General features: G+C 45.4%; 1 protein-coding gene across 1 annotated transcript in view; it reads left to right on the top strand.

The window, feature by feature from the left end:
- The window catches only part of PAK3 (p21 (RAC1) activated kinase 3), a 98,934-nt gene that overhangs the window by 729 nt on the left and 85,147 nt on the right, over positions 1-13,058 (top strand). The gene's annotated exons all lie outside the window — the stretch shown is intronic.

The raw sequence follows: 13,058 nt of genomic DNA, 5'->3' as shown, positions 1-13,058 counted from the left end.
GTGCTTGAGTTCACCACAAACCTGTTCACCACAAACCACAGACCCTGGCCTGCCATTTGGCCTCACTTCCCATTCCTTTGCAATTGACCTTTGCCACACGTGTGGTGCTGGAGCACTTACTCTCCTGCCCTTTCACAGAAACCAGTTGCAAGAGGGAGGAGAAAGTGCAAGTTGTTGAGTCTGCATGGTCTATAGAAATAAAAATACAGCACAGCGTGCTCAGTTCTGAAAACAGGACAAGAGGAATAAGAAGCAGCGAGGTAACGCAAACTGAGCACGATATAACTGAGTAGGACCGTTGCCTTGCTCGTTTCCTTCCATAAAGTCTAAAGGTGTGCTGAACACAATTTAAAAGTTCCTGTTCTGAAGCATGTGAATCAGGCTCCTGAATCCTGCCTGCAGTGACTTTGGTCCCCCAGCATGGTAGGCACATGGCTGGTTGTGAGACTTCTGAGAATGGGCCATAGCACGCAGTTACCTTTTTATCTGTGAATACACAGAGAAAGGGAAGTAGTTTTCTTTTGCTCTGCTTCCCTTTGAGTAACTTCTGAGAGTCGTCCTGCTCACACTGTGCCTGCAGCCTGTGGCAGAGACAGGACATAGCAGGTGCTTCTTGGTCAGACAGAGGGGAAAGCCTTCTCGAAGCTAGTGAGGTGATTAGAACCACTGCTGTGAGGTGGCTAACAGCACGGTGAGGTCTGACAGTTGTGTGCACCTCTTGTGTAAACTGAGTTTTGCAAAGGCAGTCATCACTGCAGCTGGTTACAGTCAGCGGGGAGCCTGGCATGTGTACCATATAAACATTCCCTCTGCGGGTAGGAGGTGTATTACTCATTGTGGAGGTGTCACAGTACGGGCTAGCTGCATATGAAATGTGGTCAGGTAGGTGATAGCACGATGCTGAAGCAGTGTGGCATGGGTAGGCATGTCCCCATGCCATGGGCAGCAGATGTTCTGGCTCTGTAGGGAAATGTGACTCCTGAGTCCTCGTAATGTGGACGTGTAAATTCCAACACTTTCATTCAGGGCTTTGAAAGTGAGGATAGCAGCCCAGTTCCCGCTCCCACAAGCCCCCAGAGCAGCAATGTTGTTCAAAAGGTATGATATAGATTTTTCTTTTAAACTGGGTTTAGTCTCTGAGGCCAGGGAAATCTGAATATATATCTGCATCAGCAAAATGGCATTAAGTCCAAAATCCTCAGCTGACATGAGTTTTTATTTGCATCTTAGCTGGTTCCAAACTGCATTGCTGGCTGATGGCTGTTCCCTAGGGTGATTTTCAAAGAGGTTTTGGAGCAGGCGCTCGCACACCGATGCACCTCTAGATTTTGTGTTCCCTGATCTTTCCAAACAGATTGTCACTGCTGTATGTAACAGATGCCCAGCAAAGAAAGCTTGGACCTGAAAATCCCTCTGGGCATCAATAGACATCACTTTAAATCATCAGATCATAGCAATTCCAGTTAATGTGAGTACTCAATCTCTCACAGTGCTCTCTGAGATTAGGCTCTAGAAGTTGTCCTCATAGTTGAAGTCTTTGTAGTCTTTGTTCTTCAGATAGAATAAACTTAATTTTGAGAACGTATGGGATTTTTTCTTCCCGTTGATGTCTCTGGTAAAGTTTCTTCCAGTGCATCATGTTCCAGAAGCTTTCACTGCGACTGGGATTAAGGAACCCCCAGCAGGGTATGTGGAGTGCCTCCCTGAAGGTGGTGATACCAGGAGGGATGTAGTTTTGGCAGGGTGCAGAGAGAAGAGTTCTGAGTGTAAAGCTCCTCAGCGCAAGTGCTGACCACCAGGGATGTTCTGTGGGGAGAGCTATTATTCGTCCTGCCTGAGCACCTGCAGTCTGCTTCCGTTCTTCATCAATTCATAGGGTCCACTTCAGTATTACAGTTGTGTCTTAACATTTACTAGGGTCCTGTGTATGGTTCCAGATATAGCCAGGATAAATCACAGAGTAATGTAGGATGGAACAGTCCCTGGCCTCCTGCTCAAGGCTGTGCTAGTTTATAGCTGGTTACTCAGGACTTTGTTCAGTTAATTAAGAGCATCTGGGGGGGGGGAAAGAAAAAAGGAAATCCCACAGCCTCTTTGATCCCATTTTGCTGTTTGATTGTCCTCACAAAAAAGCCAATATCTAATCAGAATTTCCTGTGTTTCAGTTTGTGTCTGTGGCTATTATCTTCCATTGTGCACCTCTCCCAAGAATCCACTTTTTCCAGTACCATCTTGTTAGATAAAGGTATACAGAGATTGAAGGTGGGAGAGATGTGAGAGGGCTTTTTTTTTTATAGCTGCTGCTGGTTGCATGCTCGGTTTTGGAGCCAGTATTAGCAGTGTGAGATCACATGAAGTACTTTGAGGTTGAAATGGGGTTTGCTCTGAGGTGAAGATGAGCATAGCTGTAGCCTTGTAAGGATCCTGTGTGAGGTATCAGGGTTTGCTGAGCCATGCTTTTGGTTCCAGCATTGTGTGACAGACTGGGGATGGTACTAAAGGACTGGAATAAGTGCAGAATTAATGTGCCTCCTTTCAACCTAGGTTTTTTTCTGGGGACCTCCTGCTTGAAATTCATTTGTTGGCATGTCCTGTAAGGGATTTGTTTGTTTTTGGAGTGCATCCATCCCTTAATATTCATATGGCATAAGACAAAGACATTTCCTCTCCCGATGCTGTGCTGTCTGAAAGTGCCCCAAGCAGTCACAGACCACAGTGTCAGCAATTTCGCAAACTTTGAACCTTGGATGCTGGCAGCTGACGACATTTTTTGCAGGCTGGCTTGTGACTATGGGCATCAAATGGTGCAGGAGGGACATGTTTCTGCAGGAGAGGTGCTGTTAGGTTGTGTAGTGTGTTAATGAAATCTTTTTCAATAGGCTGAAGCAGGTTAACGCACTTTGACCTACATGAGATGATGTATTAGAAATCAGTTAACAGTGATTGAATTTTCAGTAATAATTTCTGTTCTAGTCCTTAATGTCTAATTTATGCAGAGGTTAGCAGAGGGCAATAATCAAACAGTGTATCTTACATAATAAGACAGAGGATCAGCTGGAAAGACTGACCTGCTGGCTGGCAGTTGGTGCAAACTTTTATTTTAGTGCAAGCCTAAGAACTGCCTTACCAGAAGGCCACATCCTCTGCTGTCTCAGCCTGGCATCACTGGACCTGTATGGATCAGGGGACAGCATAGAAACCATACTGCAGGACCTTAGGAGTTAGTCCGTCCCTCACGTCACAACTCCTTTTTGCATTCAGAGATAGCATGAAGTTTGTTTTGCTAAAATTTATCGTTAGAAAGCAGTGATAGTAAATCCTGGACAGGCTGTCCAGGGAAGCTGCAGCATCTCCACTGCTGAAGATTTTTAGGAGTAAGAAGGCAAGTATTTCTTAGGGCAGAGGTGCAGAAGTGAGGTACTGAAGTCTGCACCATCAGCTGAATATTGCTGAGAACTTTTGTATCTCACATGTGTGGCAGCTGCTGCTTGCAGGACACCTCTCTTCCATGTCCTTCTCCTAGCTCTTGCCATCAAAACCATCCCTTCCATCCCACCTGTGGGTGGATGTGCAACATGGGCAGAGCTGGGCTGGGGCACAGCACCCCTTCTGCTGGTTGGCAGATCTGTGCAGCACGGTACAGGCAGGATTGCATGGGCTGTGCTGGGTGACAGCTTGTTGGGATTCCTTGGTGGACAATCTTTGTATGCATTTCTGATCCTCTCCTTTAATCTTGTTTGGTTCTTGGTCCAGCTTCAGGATGACTGCCTGGTTGATGAGTTCTGGCTTTTAGTTATGTAGGCAGAAAATACATCTTATTCACTTCAGTCTGCCCATTTATTTGTGGGAGCTCTGGTTTCATAGCATATTGAAGCACCAATGTGAGGGCACACAGCAGCAGCCAGAAAAATGTGTCACGGTGATACTGGCAAACAAAGAGAAGCTAAGCAAAGCATGGGAGGGGTTACCATTTCCCTCTGCCAAATGTAGTTACACAAATACACTAAAATACAAGCTAGAGCAATGGGAAAAGATATGCATGAAAACAACAATAATCATTCCATTGAACTCAGTGGGAGTTTTTGCCCTTATGTTCACTTTTGCTCCACACCTACCCTTTAATATATCTCATCAGTCTTTCCATTGCACAAGGGCCTCATCAAACTTTGGTCAGTCCTTTTAAGAAAAACAGCTTCTTTCTAAGAAACAACGAATCCAGTCTTTCAGATTAAATTAAAAGCCAGGAAGAGCCTAAAGCAAAGCGGGCGGTGAGACAGCTGCTTCTGGAAGCAGCCGCAGAAGGCTGGGACTGAAGCAACCCCTCTGCCCCTGCAGCTCTGCAGGACGTGCTCGCAGAACCGCAGGCCCCTCCATCGCATGGCGTGGACAAGGAACGCTTCTCCAAAAGAGCTCTGAGTGCTGGAGGATCACAGGACTGTAATCAGCTGATCTGGATTCTGTCCCCAGCTCTCCCATTGCCTTGCTGTGAGAGGCCGGATTGTTCAATTAACCTCTTTGCTCTTGGCCTTTTCCAGACAGAAACTTATTTTTATTTATCTCTTTGAGATCTTCATAAAATGATGCTAAATGTCTCTGTGCAGAGACATCCGGAGGCAAAAAACATAAAAGCTCCTTAAGTGCAGCACATTTTGGCTCGACAGATCTTTAACTACTGTTTCACTGGAACCCCTTAATAACTGTAGGGCCTGAAGGGGAACGTCCTTCTCTTTCATACTCAGCAAGGCACTTTGGGCAGGCCCCTGCTCTGCTGGTCGTCCACCACAGCGTGGGCTGGGCGAGCACATGCCTGTGACAGATGACTTGAGGTTTCGTCACAGTGTGGGGTTTCATTTCTGCCATACCACCCGCAAATCATGGCAACCATGTGACAAACGGGACAGAGCCTTCTGCCTGCATCCTTGGGTTTTCCCATTGGGTCAGAGAAGCTGTCCGTTTTTCTTTTCAGCTTATTGCTTATATTATTAATTAATGAAGGGAGGAGATAAAGAGTTCCCTTGGTGTTTTTTTTACCCTACTTTAATATTTATCTTTAATTTTTCCTCTCCTAACAGCTAACAAGGTTTATCACTGATCTCAGCTGTGACTGGAGTATCTTTGGCTCTGAGCCTGCATGGGGAAAAATAAGGGAGGAATAAGCTGAAGGGCTGTTTTTAGGGGATTTTTGCCTGTTGTTTGTTTTCTTCATAGTGCGTTTGGTGCTTGTTTCCGTGAGAAGACTAGGTAACCACAGAACTGAGGAAATTCTACTATCTTGGGAACTGAGGGGTGAAAGATGAGACATCTGAGGGAGAAAGGAGATTTGCAGGCAAGAAACTGATTATGTTTTTACAAAACATTCAACACTTGCCTGCAGTGCTTCAGCTACAGTTCTGTTTTTTTTTTCCTGTAGACCACCCCAGCTTGGCTACTTAGTGGAATCTGAGAAGAATAAATAAAACTTTAGAGATAATTTTAAGATAATGCTTTTAGGGACAATAACTATCCAGCACAAATTCAGGATAATATCTTCAAATACAATGTTTTATTGGGATGTTTGTGTTTGTCTTCTTCCTTCCTCTCATTCTGTCTCCGCCATGAGTGTGAGAAGTCTTAGCATTGACTGCAGAGGTTGACAGCTCCCCTCCGATCAATGTTACCACCTCTCTGCATCTGCTCGCCTGCTGGAACCACTCACAAGGAGACAACTGCAAGGGTGGAAGGTTCTTTCCCAAAGGTGTTGTCAAGACACGCTGCTAGATACGTTTCCTCTCCTTTAAACAGTGCTGAGTATTGTGTTCTTTTCAGTAGGCTATATTCCACTGGCAGGGCTGTGAACTATCATTTGTTATTGTGTTTAGAATCTCCATTCCTGTAAGTACCTGGCTGGAAGGAAATAGAATGAAATTTGAAATTCTTGAAGATCAGCCGTTCTGAAAAGTAAGTCCTATGCAGCTCAGTAAGTCCTCAGCCTTCCTTCAAACTCCTCATCCAAGGAAGGACACCCATAATTCAGCAGAGCCCAGTGACTTGAGACCTTCAGAAATTTCTCCCAGTTCTAAAATGCTTCCAGAGAACCCATGATTTTCATGCAATTCGTTCAAAAAGAATTATGCTGAACAAGATACAGAAATAGTTGTGTTTTCACTGCCCAGATATGACTTCTTGAATTCTCCAGTCACGCTCAAGAACTCTTGGTATTTTTTCAAGTGAAATGATGAGATGACTTATTTTCAGTTGGCAATTAGTACCTTAGCTTTAGGGAATGAAAACTGTGTTACATGAGAAACAGCAACATCAGCAAAGGATTTTTGTCTGTTCCTGCTGCCAGTTTGTGTTGTGTGTAAATGTGTAATTCTCAGCTGCCTCGCCATCACCCATGTCTGGAATCTGGGGTGTGCCTGTGGTGTGGGGCGACTTGCCTTTGCTAGCTCTGTGTCAGGGGCAGGCTTTTTTCAGGGAGCAGCTTGTGGGGTGAGGGGCTCAGGCGGCCTGCTGGCATCCATCCATGTGGGGCGAATCCACAGCACAGTGATCCCTGGATGTTTGCACTTTTTCCCTGGAATGAGATTAACCATCTATTTGCAATCCTGCCAATTTTTAACAGCCATCTTCACTTTGGGATTTCCCATTGTGGAGATCTCAAGAGTGACCCAAGGAAGCGAAGCCATGATTGCAGTTTTGCAGTGGTAAAGAAGAGCTGCATGGGCACAAGATTTCCATGTGGATTAGTTCGGCTCTTCTTAACCTCTTCTGTGGGAGAGTGGAACTTATGGCCTTCCTCTTTTCTTCTTCCTGCTTCTTGGATGGGGAAAGAAGAAGTGAGCTGTGCCTCCCTGTGCCTTTCATGCAGTGTGCTCATGAGGTGTAGGCAAGCTCTCAGTTAACGCATTTCCCTGTTTTGATAGACTGACTTCTCATGTAGGATTTACCAGTTTTGAGGTGGCTGATGAGTGGGGTTGAAACGTTTCCTTGATGTTTAATAACCAGCTAGGAAATTAGACTGGCTTAGCAGCCCTGTCCAGGGGGCACCAAGTGTGAACTGCAGAATTCAAAAATTAGAAATTAATTATTAGTTAATTCAGAAACCTGAATTAACTCAGCTTGGAAGACATCTAAACACACAAAGCTCTGTCCGTTATTAATAGTAAGATAGCAAGTGTGCATTTGGTGGAACGCAGTGTTTGAAACTTATCTATGCTTACTGGAAGGACGAAATACCTCATGAGGGATTGCACAGGACGCCCCAACTGCTGATCTGAGCTTCTGCCTGCAGTGTCCTGGCCTTGCTGCTTTTTACTTAATGCTGAGGCTGCATTTAGTGGTGGGGAGAAGCTTTGCCTTTTGTGTGATCTGGTGAGTTGTATTTTTGAATCCAGGTAAGCACACGGATTTAAATCAGTTTTAAGGAATCTGAAGCACAGCTTCCAATTTTGTACTTAGAGTGTATTCTGGTTCTCAGTGAGCAAGCTGAATCTCTAAATGCTGCAATTTGTGCTTACAAGCAATTACAGCTGCGACTGATTGCACACGAAATAAAAGGCAATTTAAGGGAAAAAAACCCCTTCTAATTTTAAGAGCTCTGAGCCATTTGTCCAGATACGTTTTCATGGATCAGATGAGTACTGCTCGTTTGCTTTTGTTGTGTGTCCGAAGTTTGAATGAGGTGCATACGGAGTGCACTTGTCACAAAGGAGGTGGATTTCCTTCTTGCTCGGCTTGCCTCTGAAATACATTTTACGTAATGAGGCACTGATTACCTAAATTAGAAAACCAAAACAATGCTGTTGTCTCATTTGGTACGAGGCAGAGGCTGTGTGGACAACTGAAAGCTTGCTTAAAGGCAGTCTGTGACCCACTCCATGCTATTCTTATGCTAATGTGAGAATGGGTATCCTGGGCACCATCTGCTGTCCCTGAAGTCCCGGCCTTGGGCATTCAAAATTGGTTTGCTTTATTAATGCTAGGCCATCCAGAACAGCAGCGGTGCATTTGTTTGAGCCTATGAAATCAGAAGTTCCAATTGTAAGCATACAGAGATAATTGTCACTTTTAATAATACACTCTAACATGATAGCTACCCATTTTTCCAAGCCCTTAGACAAAGATGCCACCTTTCAGGCTGCAGTTAGCTCCAGCAAAGCCAATAAAGGCCTCTCTGGCTTCTTGGGGAGGTGGGTTTTGCATCCCAGGAAAGTCATTTCCTTACAGGCAGGATGGATTTATTGGCTGGCTCTGCATTTTAACTTTTGTAAATGCCCCCTAGAGAAATGGAGGCAAGTCTTGGTATAAATCAAAGTTAATAAATAGGACATACGATGTGGTTATTTTTAGAAATGCCGAAGTGATGGGGTATCAAATATCTAATTAAGCCAGGCAGGGTTTAAAGCATACAGAGCTTATTGGCAGAACAAATGTCTGCAATCTCAGTTGTATCTTAATATAGTCTCCTCTAATGATGATTCTGTTTGTGCTTATTAGCTATATAGTTCTTTTGGTGTCTGTGGCTCCAATTAGAAGGCAATTCCTTTTGTTCAAGTACCTGACTGAGTACTTAAGCTGTTCATTCTTAGTACCTGTGAGGAACAGAGCAGGATGATCTAAAGGTAGGCAGCAAACTGAATCCCCCTGAGCTGCAGCCTCCTCTCTGTGGCCTCAAAAGAGGCGGAGCCTATGGGTCTGAGTCCTGTTCCATGCTCATGGCTGCACGGGCAGGTCCTGAGCTGGCACCTGGCCCCCAGCAGGGACCAGCGAGCTTCTGCATTGGGCAGGCAGGGTATAGGGTACTGTGCTGGGGTCCCCAGGCCCAAAGGCACTGCGGCTTGCCGGGTCTGGCCCCACACTGCTTGCAGGGGAAGCACAGAGGGATGGAAGTGTGAACAGGAGGCAGTGGGAAAGCAGTGTGATGGGCTGCAGTCTCTGCTGAAGGCAGGTTTGTGGTGTCCTGGTGGGAGAACGCTTTGTGGCATAGTGGGAAAGGAACACATTGCCCAGGGCTATTGGTGGCCCAGGGAAAACATGGGGTTTGGGGTTTGTAAGTGTGAGTGTCCTTATCTCCTCGTTTCAGCATGATGTGTGTGCAGAATTTATTTCCAGTGACCTCTGTGATGAAAAAGAATTAACAGCAGACCAACCATCTCCAGTTACCTAAACAAGCAGCACACAGCCAACAGGGAGAGCAGCTTTCATAGCTGCTTTTATCCCCTCCCTTGCCCCCAGAGCTTTCTGTTTTTGTTTTCAGTTATGGGTGAAGGAGACAAGCACTCCAGGGCCAGGGAAAATGAGAGTTAATTACACTGTGGATGGGGATTGTTGCACAATGCTGTTCTTTCCCATCCCTGTCTCAAATGCTTGAGAGAACAGCAAAGCTAACACAGGTGTTCTTCAGTCCTGTGTGTTCTTTGGGGCGCTGCAGATGCGGAGTCAAACTCTTTCACTGCAATGAAGACAAAGATGAGAGAGGCTCTCGGGGCTCAGTGTTTGTGCCGCTTGTGCCAAGGACAAGTAAAATATGACAGAAATGGATTTAAAATGTGTATGCACTCCTTAATGTTCTGGGTATATGTGCATATATTTTTTAAATCCAAAAAATACCTGGTTTTGCTTTGGCCTCCTTGTTGTAAGAAGCAGAAGGAAGTCCCTGGGACGTGCACAGAAGAGAAAATATTTGTTATCCAGAGCTCTGAGTTGAACAGTGGGATATGAAGGACGGTTTCAGAAATCACTCTAAGTAATATTCACCCTTGGATCCCTCACCATCACTCCCTGGGATCACTCCTATTCCATTCCTGCATTTGGCACAGGAAGAAGAGTTCTTGTTTCAGAAGCCCCCTGTCAATGGAACGCTGTGTAAGGCAGAGGTGAGCAAGGGGAAAGTGTGACCTTCTGCAAAGGAGTGGAGGGGAGGCAGATGGGAGTGCTGTCTTTTGATCTTATAAGCTGAGGTGTTGAACTTGTGTTGAGATCTGAATACATAAGAGAAGCTTACAGATTGCTGATTGCCCATGGATTTCTCATTGATGGAGGAGGCTCAGCTCCTGCTAAAGTAGGGCGCTGCCTGACTGGAGGGGCAGCCTGCTGGCAGTGATACAGTCAAGGGGCACATTGAAGTTGTTCAGTGTGTAGGTGCATCTACTTGTGAATGTGGCACTAAAGATGCATATGCAGACCTAATGCAAGCGCTGAACCAGGAATTACAGGTTCATGGTCTCTCATCTGTCAGGGCAATTTCATCTCACATCAGGGCTGATGCTTGAACCTGTCACATTTCAGCTCACTACAATAATCACTGGGTTTGCATGCCCCGATTGGAAAGGCTCCCATTTAAATGTGGATGCTTCAGAATGATTCTGCTGCATTAAAAGGCTGGAGTAGGTTTCATCTCATTGTAGAAGGCACTGAAATACTGAAAGCTCAAAAAGTGCAAGACTGTTGTTTTACCAGAGCTTAGAGTCATGACACTGCAGAATGTCCCAAGTTGGAAAGGATCCACCAGGATCATCAGGGAAGTCAGGAGCAGCTAGAGCCAAGTCTTGATAGAAGGGCTGAGTTGGTGGCATTAGAGTTATATGTCTCGTGTTTTTCATTGGTGGCTGGTTAGGAAAAGTAGTGCTATTAGCATGCTGGATCATGTGAGATGTAGGAATTCCTGCTGCAACCTACTGAGGTTTTTTGGGAAGTTGTTTCTGCAAAGGGTGCTGAAGCTCTTGGAGAGACGGCAGGGTGCTAGGCAGCCTTGTGAGCCTTGCATTGCAGCCTGGCAGGCTCTGTCTTCGAGAAAGTCACACTTATACACAGACACTGGTAAGAGGAAGTGTGGATGGAACGAAGCTAAAAAGAAGTTGTGAAGAGAATGGTATCCAGAGATGGCAGGACTGCCATGAGTGAGTCTAGGTTTTTCTGTGCAAAGCTCTGTCAAGTGACAGCTTTCGTTAAATAGGTAATGACTTGTTTTTGGAATGCCTAATGCAGTTCCTTCAAGCTGCAGTAGTTTTGCTCAGCACCACAGCATATTTCCTTTGTTCCCTGTCAGCAGCTACTGGATGTCTTCTGCTATGGTTCTAGGGAAGCCAGAGGACAGGGATGGCTCCTGGGGATGCTGGCTGCTGCTGGTGGCTCAGGGGCTGTGCCTCCAAATTGATCTGATCTCAGCCAGGTTCTTGGTTCCTGGGCAGGCGTTTTAAGATGCTGAAATGTGTTAAATGAGTGCTTTGAAAAGCAAACTTCTGCTCCTTCTCCCAGCACATGATGGTGTTACTGCTGCTTGTTGCTACACTCCTGCTTACAGACCCCACTACATGCACCAGCAAGGGCTGCTTCTCGGCTTCTGCATGTACATGAGACAAGTCATTTGCACGGCCTAATTTAAACTGCTAGATCAAAATGCTTGCAACTCTGCATACGCTTCCTCAGGAGAAAGGAATGTTTTCTCATTCCTGTCTTATTTCATATTTCACAGCTGCAGTTTGTCTTGTTTTTCCCCCGCCTCAGGCCCAGCAAGTGCTGCAGTGGATAGGGGCTTAAAGGATTATTTACTTTAGGGCATTCATGCCGCCTTTGAAAATTTATGTATGTTTAGTTTAGTTTTACCAGAGACTCTTATTAGAGCAGCATGGGGAGTTTGCAGGGAGAAATGAAAGGCAGTCAGTATGCATATTTCTTCCAAAAATGTGCTGTACGAAGATAGTTATCCAGTTATCTCTTAAGCAGGACAGCTTATGATGGTCTTTGCTCCTGCGTTCCTTTTTCCTTCTCAGTGCCTGTACCTCCCTCTCTGTACCCTTTCTAAGTCCATCTCTGATGGCACAGATAGCTGTGTCCTGATGCTACCCAGGTAGAATTGGTAGGAAAGTTAACTCCTGTTATCTTCTGTAGGACCATGATCAGTCCTTACCTGTGCCATCTCCAGCCAAAACAATTCTGGTTACAGTGCAAGGTGTGAAGCACCAGTGAACAGTTACCAAGTCCTGCTCTCTGTCCTGTGATTCCCTGTGTCATTATGACAATGGGGGATTTCTTCTCTGCTTCTAAGAAAACACCTTGGCAGAGAAGGTAGGCTTGTACCTTGGAAGAAGATCTTGAGAAAACTCAGGCTGGCTCTTGAAAGTTTTCAGGCTGTAACTTGAGAGTCTGACACCTTGTGTCCCAGGGTGATGGCAGCATCAGAGCTTTTTGTTTGCTCAGGCTGTTGCTGAGTAGTGTTGCCTTGCAGGTGCTGATGCCAGCAAAACTGTACATACATGGCTTTCCTCCTTAAATGGAGCTGAGGAGTTACTTTTCAGTCAGTGAGGGAGGAGATGGATTCCTTATCTTCCTACCAGTCTAAGATCATGAGAGAATGGGCTCTTTTTTAATGCCAAGCTTTTATTTGATTATTCCCACCATTAAGCATGTCATCTTGTTGTCCCCCTTCCTCGCTGAGGAGGGAGTTCAGCAGTAGAACTCCAAGAGTGTTGCAAATATATTGATATAAGCAAAAGCCCACTTTCTAATTCGAACAGGGAACAGAGAAGCCCATTTCTGTTGTGCCACATATCAGTCTGCTTGATGCCTGGTAGTCTTTCATCAGCTTAGGGCTCAGAAACGTATTGCTGCTTGTTTGTGGTGTATGGGGATGGTGGAAGGTGAGGTTGGTTTCAACATAACATGAAATACATAGTGTTTTGCTCTCCCCTGTCTGCCACCCTTCTAAGAGTAAGATTCAAAGCTAAGTCTTGCCTTTAAACTTCCCCAGAGCTTTGGGTTGAGACCTCCTGAAGAGCCAGACCTGAAAGTGCTTGCTTAGCTTGTGCTGAATGTGGGGAAGACATAGATTGTTGGTTGGTAGAACCTTGAGGTGTCTCTCATCAGCCAGCAGGGAAGAAGTCTCCTGCAGTATTGGAGGCTGGATGAAATGGGTGCAACAGTGCATACAACTTTAGAGTTTCCTTCTAAATTATGTTTCATAGAAGTCTGAAAATTCAAGCAGAAATGTGCTTGGTTTTTTGAATGTAGGTGTCCACATTGGGGTAATTGGGAGAGACTGACTAACAGATTAAATCCATCCGATAGCATCCACAAGG

Source organism: Centrocercus urophasianus, unplaced genomic scaffold, assembly GCF_019232065.1.
Source record: "Centrocercus urophasianus isolate 14NV4802_14NV808 unplaced genomic scaffold, USGS_Curo_1.0 seq_24, whole genome shotgun sequence".
Lineage (NCBI taxonomy): Eukaryota > Metazoa > Chordata > Aves > Galliformes > Phasianidae > Centrocercus > Centrocercus urophasianus.
Note: the sequence above shows the minus strand (reverse complement) of the source record. Positions and strands in the feature narration are given on the sequence as shown.